Source organism: Nematolebias whitei, chromosome 13 (assembly GCF_014905685.2).
Source record: "Nematolebias whitei isolate Nwh7 chromosome 13, NemWhi1, whole genome shotgun sequence".
In the NCBI taxonomy this organism is placed as follows: domain Eukaryota; kingdom Metazoa; phylum Chordata; class Actinopteri; order Cyprinodontiformes; family Rivulidae; genus Nematolebias; species Nematolebias whitei.
Genome location: NC_056510.1, coordinates 9479067 through 9489133, shown reverse-complemented (window position 1 = coordinate 9489133; position 10067 = coordinate 9479067).

Genomic DNA, 10067 nt, shown 5'->3' with positions numbered 1-10067 from the left:
CCGTGCATGCGTGGGTTTTCTCCGGGTACTCCGGTTTCCTCCCACAGTCCAAAAAACATGCATGTTAGGCTGATTGGTAACTCTAAATTGTCCCTAGGTGTGAGTGAGAGAGTGAATGGTTGTTTGTCTCGTTTGTCTCTGTGTGGCCCTGTGATGGACTTGCGACCCGTCCAGGGTGTACCCCGCCCCTCGCACAGTGATTGCTGGACATGGGCACCAGCGACCCCCGTGACCCAAAATGGAATAAGCGGGTAAAGAAAATGGATGGATGGATGGACCTGATATGTAGCATGTACTTACCTGATACTTACTAGGAATGTGCTGGGTACTAACATTCTATATACGTATGATATGTACCACTACCAGCAACCAATCAGGTAAATATTCAGTAATGGTGACATATAGTACTTTGCATTGCTATCAATAAAGTTATACTTGCTTTTTTATTAACAGTATGGTATCATAAAAGCGTATTCTTGTGATCTTCTCCTTTTCACCTGCTTCATACATCCATGTTCTGGAGCGGCTCTGGGCAGGAGTTAACTTTGGGTCTTAGTCTAAACTTTCTTCTCTGCTGTGTAGCAGGTTACACACGAGAAAAAAATAGAGGAACCCTTTGGAAATTATCATCTTTCTGCACAAATAATTCCCCTCAAATAATAAAAAAAAGTTTTTGAAGAATAAGAAGTATTCTGTCTGTTTCAAGGGAAAGGGACTGTTGAAACTCATTAAAAGCACAATTCTGATCTGGATATGGCAGAAAATCTGGGTAACTGGATAAACCTTTTGTTGTTGTGTGTGTGTGTGTGTATATATATATATATATATATATATATATATATATATATATATATATATACATAATGTATTGTCTGTCAGTGGAATGAGCACAGAAAGTGAACTTCTTGAACTCAGTACATCCAAATGAGCCTCCTTGAACATTTCAGATGGGTATTCCTGTTTCTTCTGGACTTAATCTCCCCCTGACACCATTAGGACTGCACTTAAAGGAGTAACATCCGACAACCTGCATGGCATTAAACTCAGGCTATCTAGTGCTCTGCTCAGTTCTTGGTGTGCTACTTTCTTTGCCTTTAAGTAACCGAGGTCTCCTGCACGTCAGGTCTGCTCTCTGTATGAAGGCCGATCTGCCACTGTGCTTCAAACAGATTGTTTCAATCTGCCAGAGTGACTCTCGCTCTGTGCCATTCTGCTTGGTGTCTCCCCCACACGCCTGCCACATTTCCACCACCACCTGCACTCGGCTTTACTCACTCAGCCGTCAGCCCGTCTTCAGCCCCCAAACTTAACAGGCCAAACTATCATTCTCATCCACGTTAAAACAAAAAAAATATGTCTCATCTTTTACACCGAGCCTGCATCTACTGCAGGGCACGGTTCTCGTTTCTTTTAACAAAGAAAAATGGTTTGAGTAATTCATAATAACTTAAAACAGTTGACTTGCTTTAATGTTAAAGAAAAACCTGCTATCTCTACCTATAAACAAATTGCAAATAATTATTAATGTAGCCCCCCAAAAACCTGCACTTTTAAATCCTTATTTTCAAGAAATTATGATAATATCTTTATTTTTGAGCTGATCAATATTTTTGATCCACTAAAAGCTTTTCTGATGGTGGAATGTGGTCAATGCTTGAAAAAGTACTTCAATAATTCAACGTAATATTGGAAAATTGAAGCAAGATTAAAAGTAGATATTTTCTGTTCATCTCATTCTTCTTGCTTTAATGTATCAGTTGGTGATTATTCATCTAGAGCTTGTGCCAGTAGTATCTCTAAGTCTCAAGATCTAATGTTTGGGTGCTATATGAGATGCCAAGTAGCCAAAGCATTTTTTTAATTCATCTTTTTTTTTTTTTTTTTTAAACCCATGAACACTAGTAATATTTATATTACTTGAATCATTACCAAGTAAGGCATGAGTTGAATTACATAACTTCAGCATACTAGAGGCAGAATATCAGATTATGTAGAATTGTCCCGAGAGTAAATTAAACAAGTCTTGTTTTCATTCATTCAACCTTTATTTATTTGTTCCATCCTAAGTCTATTTTGAACCCTTTAACATATCTCTTATGTCTTGTCTTCTTTCACCCAACAGTTTTTTTTTTTTAGTATGCATTGAATTATACTGGCAATATTGACGTGTTACAAAACTGGCTAGTTATGTACTGTCTGTGTGGGGAACCCCTTTTCTGCAAACCTGCAGGGTTTGCAGGATAAAAATAAAAAAAGATACAATATGTTGACACAAACTACAGTCTATGATTCTTGAAACATACTCTTACTGTAAATAAGGGCTTACAGTACTTTGAGAGGTCATACTACCACATAACAAACTGCATGATTAATTAATAAGTATTAAGTGAGGTCAAATGATTCATTTGTGTTCTAGGGTTTCAGTGATTAACGTTTCAATGGTCATTGCCCAACATCAGCTCTTACAAGTTAGCTTCAAGTCAAGTCACCCAAGGAAAGATGTGAAGGTTTTCAAATCAATTTCAATTCAGTTTATTTATATAGTGCCAAATCACAATAGAAGTTGTCTCAGGGCATGGTACAAAAAAAATAAATAAATCATACCGTGCATAAAAAGTCAATCAGTAAAGTTATCTATAGGGAAACCAGCAGACTGAGTTGAATCTTCATGTCAATGCAGTCTTCCATCCTGAGCAAGCACAAAAACAGTAGAAAGGAAAAACTCCCTTCTAACAGGAAGAAACCTCCAGCAGAACCAGGCTCAGGATAAGCTGCCAAAGTTTGCGAAGAATGAGACAATATGTACCAGTCAGTGGTGGAAAGGATCCAGAGAACACAGGTGAACAAAACAATGATCGCACAGCTGCTCAACTAGAACACATGAAATGTAGGAGGCTGTCCATTCTTCCACGCATCACTCTGATTCTCACATAGATGACCTGGTTAAGGTGCTGCTTGGTCTCCTGTTTTACGATGGATTGTCTTTTCAATATGGCTTGCCTTTGTTAAGGTCTGTGGGTGATGTCAAAGGCGAACGGTTTGAAGCAAGGAGTAAACAACTTGAGGTAAAAATATATATTTATTGGTTCAGGTGTAGCTGGTAAACTTAAACTCAGGATGGATCCACTGTGGGAATAGAGGGGAGATTGGTAGTGAACAACAAATCGTCTTGAGATTTTGGAAATGTAGAGAGTAATCCAAAAATAAAGCTTACTTGTCGTTGTTGTTGTTCCAGGAGCATGAGAACAGGAGACAGGATCCAAATCCAACAACCCACGGTGGGATCAGGTGAGTATATTTACAAGTGTATTTACAAAAATCACCAAGGGAGCCGGGGTGGAGGTGAGGAGAAACCAGGAACCAGGTGAGGCACACAGGAGTGAAGGTGGAGGAGGAGAAAACGCTGCTGTCATGCATGATACCGATAAGGAGCTTGAAGTCAGTCAGCCAGCCAGTAGTCACAGGAACATGGAGCTTGGTAGAACTTTGCTCTGGCAGTGATCTGGAGTGAAGCTCCAGCTTAAATAGCTCCTCCACCTGGTCCAGGTAATGAGCAGCAGCTGTGGAGAGATAATTAGGAGAACACAAACAACAGAGAAGGGAGGGGTAGAGGAGCCAACCTCTACAGCCTTGCTGCCTGATCGTGACTCTAGTCTGGGCTCGGCTGCCTACTCATTGCACCTCCACATGTCCCAGACAGCCCCCATACTATACCAACATTCTGGTGTGGTGAGGGCTAAATATGATTTTGAAATGAGTCATGCCTGGAGGTTTGGTGTGAGGGACATAATGTTGGTGAATCACAATCCTGGCTCAAACCTCAGAACTCAGTCTTAAGTGTAGTGTCAGGGTCTTGCCGTATCCTTTGTGTCAGACTAATATCTACACAATCAACTATGAGTATTAACACTATGCTAAGTGTGGTAATATATATCAAATTGCTTGGGAGAAGTCACTGAACAGGCACTATTTATAAAGCTACTCGCTACTTTGCAGTTCGTTTTTCGTGGACTCGCTCTATCATGGTTTTTCAAAATAAGATTGGACATGACACACAACTGGCTGATTGATGGATGAACCACATGATCGGCATGGAATTTTTATTTAAAATAAATTGTTTCAAACTATTTGGCAGCTCACACTGCAGGAGAAACTTCCTTCTGCAGCTCCTCCTCTATTGATCTCCATTCTGCAATGGAGAAGTGGGCGTGGCCAAAAGCACAGAATGCTGCTGTGGCAGGGAGCTGAAATCATGACATGCTGTGCTCTTTTAGAGCGTTTAGACTTTAGAAACATTGTTTAGAATATTGCAAGAGTGTGGAAAGGGTTCAAAATGCCTTCATACATATGTATATATATATATATATATATATATATATATATATATATATGTATACATATATATATATATATATATATATACACACACTAAAATAAACTACTACTTGTACTACTATTCCTACTTGGCGGTTTTTCACTTATTGCAGGGATTCAGGGTACGGATCCCCCACAATAGACGAGTGACTAGTGTATTTCTATGCACCAGTATGTAGTTTCATTTTTGTTAACTTTTAGTCTTAAAACGATCATACAATTATATTTTGCATCCATTTGGCTTAAAACTTATTCACAAAATTGAGTTGATTTCACCTTTAAAGTCTTTGCAGCTCAGGATTGTGCTACAGGGGCGAGTTATTCCCAGACTACTGCTGTTGGCTTGTGTTTAATGGGGCCTGAGGGCCTTAGGAAAAGATTAAATGTGGCCAGTCAGGGCACCGACTCATGTCACATAAAAAAAGAACAAGGGCCGCGGTGCGTGACATTTATGAGGTGGCTGGCCAGGCACCGAGTGTTTGGGGATGCTGTTTGCTGTTTGTTGCAGGTGTCTGAAGCTCAGCGAAAGTGAAATTGACAGATGGGCTGCTCATTGTAAAAAGAACAGGGTGTGTAGTGAGATAATTACAAACAAAAAGGTTACTCCAAGAAAAAAAAAAAAACAGGGTATTGATGGATAATTACAGTAAAATAATTTAAAATATATATGTTTTACTTATAAATGCAGAAAATATACACATATAATTGAAACATCACATTGAAGTAAATATATATTTATTGCCTGGTTTGAGAACAATTGGCTTTAAGGGTCAGTGTGCACTAAAGAATGCACGCTGCCCATGTGCATCATGGGAAATCAGAGTACAGAAATGGCATATTTGTGTGAGATCCAACTTAATGGCGGTGAGAAAGAAAGTGCCAAAATGGGGACTTGAATTTTAGTATTTGAGCAATTTCATCAATGCTGCTGACGTCTTTGTCACAATGGTAACAACAAAAGAGCCTCCGGTTTCCTCCTGAGGGCCAACAAAAAGGAAACACTCTTTGCAGAACATTTTAAAGCAATTTGTAAAAAAATATATATTAAAAAAAAAGTATTTTAAACCACTTTTTGTTGTAATGTCCACATTTCAACTGTCAGACAGCTCAGGCAGTCCCAAAGGAATCAGAATTCTAAACAAATGGAGCTAATGAACACGAAGTGGTGAATCCCATCAGGCTGGATGGTTGCGTTAACGTAGATGAGTTAAAACTGTTTGACTGTTCAGATACATCCTAATGCAACGTTCTGTATTCGTTATCGGCTTTTTCACTCAAGTAACCGTTATTTTATTTACATAAACACAATTATGTTGAAGATAACTGCAGGAGCTCCTGTTCTTTTCCAGCATTTTAAATGTGAGGAATGTTGAGTTCATTTCTATATTTTCTCGCATTCATATGTAGATGTAAATTTTATTTAATTTGGTAAATAATTCTTTATGCCCATGTTTTATGAAATAAATAAGTTGTCGCTACTTAGGTTATTGTGTATTTCGTTGTTTTCTTCATGTTGTAAAAAAAAAAAAAATTGTTTGCCTTTTTATAACTGTCTATTGTTTTCATCATTCTTTGTTGAAATCAGGTCTCTCTTGTAAATGAGTCCTCGAGGCTCAATGGGATTAACCTGTCTAAATAAAGGTTGAATGAAAATAGAAATATATTTGATATTTCAATAAATTAAATGTAAATATAGTTAACATTGTGTTTTCTTGTACAAACAAGCATGTTTCCTACGCAAAAATAGGCGATGGAACTATGTGAACTTTGCATTAGTGGCTCAGGAGGTAACTTATTATATGGTTAAAAGTTTGATCCAAGTTTCACGTCAAAACCCCCAACCAGGACCCCCTCAACAAAACTTTACTGGTTAAATGAAAGATACAAAGTTATTGAAGGAGCAAAGAAACCTTAACATATCAATAAAAGGCCATTCCCATATGGAAAGGGCCTTGAGTTGAAGATAAATGAAAACATGAGTACCACAATTTAACAAAACACGTTACAGTTAGAGGAAGCCTGGAAAACATGTAATACATTTATTTGTTGATACTGTATTTAAATTTGTGTGACGGAAATGTCCTTTTTGTTTTCAGCCCACATGTTTCACATATGTCACATGTTACTTTATCATGTTTCTTTCGGTGATTGATAACCTTCAAAATGTTCATTAAACTACTTAGCTCACATAGACTTAGTCCTGTTCCTTATTGAATTGATGAATTCATTTTTTAAAATAATTTGTTTGAGCAGGTAGCACAGTGATTAAGTTGGTATAGCTGTTGCCTTTCAACGAGAAGGATGCCAGTTCAAATCCCGGCCAGGAGCCTTTCTGGGCGGAGTTTGCATGTTCTTTCCGTGAATGCGTGGGTTTACTCCGGGTACTCCAGTTACCTCCCACAGACAAAAAACACATGCATGTTAGACTAAAAGGTAACTCTAAATTGTACTTAGGTGTGAGTGAGAGAGTGAATGGTTGTTTGTCTCGTTTGTCTCTATGTCCCTGTGATGGACTGGAGACCTGTCCAGGGTGTACCCCGCCGCTCACCTAGTGACTGCTGGATGTGGGCAACAGTGATCCCCGTGACCCCAAAAAAAGAAGAACCGGGTAAAGAATGGATGGATGGATTTAGTTTGAGCTGTTTTTATATATCTAATTAAGCCCTCAATGACATCACTACATAAACATTCAACCATCATAGTAACAATTTTCTGCAGGATCAACAAAGTTCTTTCTTATCTTAATATATGACTAGCTTATAGACACACCTGGCATGCACATATTGAGATTTTGACAAGTTTTTAATAAAACAAATGCAATGAACCTATACGTAAGTTTGTTAAATCATGTCGAGCAGCTCTGAGTGGTGATGAGAAGTGTCAGGGTAGGTGTAGCTTCAGACCACGTTTCTTTCCCTGCCGACAGACTGAGTAAATGTTACATATTGGGGAGTGGTGGCGCAGAGGTTAGAGAAGGTGGGCCTGTGAGCGGAAGATCGCCAGTTCACGCCCCGGTACCCACAACATCAAAAAATGTGGGAGGGGTAGGTGAAGCACACACACTTGCCCCCACCCTCATTTGCCCCACTAAATGAGTTCTCATGGCTCAATGAGACTACCTGTTTAAATGAAGGGTAAATGAAAAAAAAAAAATAAATACTAAGAATGCCATATTTCTGACATTTGCTTCTAAAAATTCACACCAGAAGGGACTCTCCAGTTGCTTCAGTTTTAGGAGAAAGACAGAACAAGACCAGATTGAAAATATATTAAAACAGACTTCACACATTACATTTTTCTCTCCTCAGGACCGAAGAAAACAGGAAAACATTAGTGTGCTGTGAATTCACAGCTTCTGTTTAACTGAAGCTTATTCAGGGGTTTGTTAGCTAACATATGAATTTTGTACCAACCCAGCAGTGATATCCATCTGTGTTTTAAATGAAACCCTCTGAAGGCAATAACGGTGTTTCGATGTTGCATTCGGCACAACGTTCCTGCTGGGAGAGACATGAATGGGATTTGTATCGTGCTGCTATGTTTGTTTCGGTTGACGTCTCAGTTCGGTGCACCTTGACCTTGAGGATGTGGTGGAAAAAGCAAAACAGTAAGAGACCACAGGGTTTTGTAAAGACCAAGAACCGTGAATAGAAGTTTCACTTGAGGAGAAAAAAGACTGGGAGGAGGGTGAATGCTTTGTTGTTAACAGCGAGCCTTTCCACACAGTTGAACACCGACATCAGGAAGTGCAACATCTCCTGCTTTGGCCTCTGCTGCCACTTTGCTAATGATCCAAATCTGTTACTCTCACTGCACATGTTAGAAGCTGAATCAAAATTAGAACCATGAAAAAGAAAATATGCATCATAACCCTTTGCACTTACCGTAATTTCCGGTCTATCAGCGTCTACTCTTTCACAGGCTTTGAACCCAACGGCTTATACAACGATGCAGCTAATTTTTAATTTTTAATTTTTGTTGTTGTTGTTGTTGTTGGTTTGTTTTTTGACAGGCTGACGAGTTTCCTGCTGCCAAAAACAATTACCTTTGTCACACGCTGGTGCTCACATAGCTGCCCAATACATGTCTCTCTTTGGGGGTGGGTCCTCGTGACTCAATGAGACTACTTGCATAAATAAAGTTTAAAAATAAAAATCTGACCAATGAAATTACCGAACAGGTCACAGTCAAACCATGAATTGGGGAGGGGAGGAGAGAACCGGGGGGGGGGTTTAGCCTCACTGATTAGTGGTTTTCTTAAGGCTACACAGCTGTTCAGTCCCAATTCCTTGAGTTCCCTTCACATTGTGCGTGTGTAAATGCTCTTACTGTCACTATTAAACAGCTCTGAGAGCTTCTGTTGTTTTTCTTCCATTTGATTTCACCAAACGTTTAAGTGATCGCCGATCACGATCATTCAGGATTTTTTCTGGCCACATTTCTTCCTCGAAGACAATGGGTCCCCACTATCCTTCCAGTTTTTAATAATGCGTTGGACAGTTCTTAACCCAATTTTAGTAGTTTCTTCAATCTCCTTAGATGTTTTCTCTGCTTGATGCCAATGATTTGCCCCTTCTCAAACAGACTGACATCTTTTCCACGACCACGCGATGTGTCTTTCCACATGGTTGTTTAAGAAATGAGAAGCAACTCATTGCACCAGTTGGCGTTAAATAACTTGCCAGATCAAAGATAATTGCCCATGCAGTAATTATCCAATAGGAGGCTCGTACCTATTTGCTTAGTTAAATCCAGGTGTAGACTTGTTCTTTTTTTTTGTGTTTTTTTTTGGCCAGGCCGTGTATATGTCTATTTTTTTTATTATTTAGTATGTGTAGGCGTGTACTCTATAGTTCAGAAATTACAGTATTTCTCATTTCTAAATAATCAGTGATGAAGGCAGAAAACATTTTTTTTTTTTAATCAAAGGCCTAGCATTCCTTGAGGGACTAAACCACTTCAATGTCAGAGTTTTAATTCAATTCATTAATTTTCGTTTTGGCAAAGGTCAGCTGGGTTTGATGGCCATCTTGGGATTAATCCAAAATCTAATTATTTTCAGATGTACATTCTTTATTACTATCGTTTTTAAGTTTAAATAAAATCATTTAACTGGTTCATGAGTTATGTGCTATGTGCAAAAACATTATTGCTCCACCTTTGGCAGCGGGCGGTAATTGTGCCTCCCACACTAGTGAAAGGACTGACACACCAGAAAGCACATGTGCAAAAGCACACTGTCACAACACCTTGCCATACATCTGTCAGCTGGTAAACATGTGCTCTTGAGTGACTCTCAGATAATTGCCACATTGCAGTTGACTTGATTTGCACGACTTGATTTAATAAATCACACACTAAATTGGAAAAACCTTTGTGACAGTTATTGTACTGTCAACTCCAGGCTGCATCTGTCCTCCTACCCCAGAGAGGAAAAAGAGACGACTGTTGAAGTGCCTGAGTCAAAGAGATGTGCAGGAGCACTGTCAGTGATGAAAAAATAGATGGAACTTTATACCACATTTCTTGAAATGATTTTGCACCTCTGGCATGAAAAGCGGCAGACAATGTGCAATCCTTCAAGGAATGCTGGGTTTTAAATTTTATCTCCGTTTCAGTCATGTCCCATGACTTTTATCTAACACGCAGCTTAACTGCATCAATCTAGATTAAGTGGTAAAATTAAGAATACA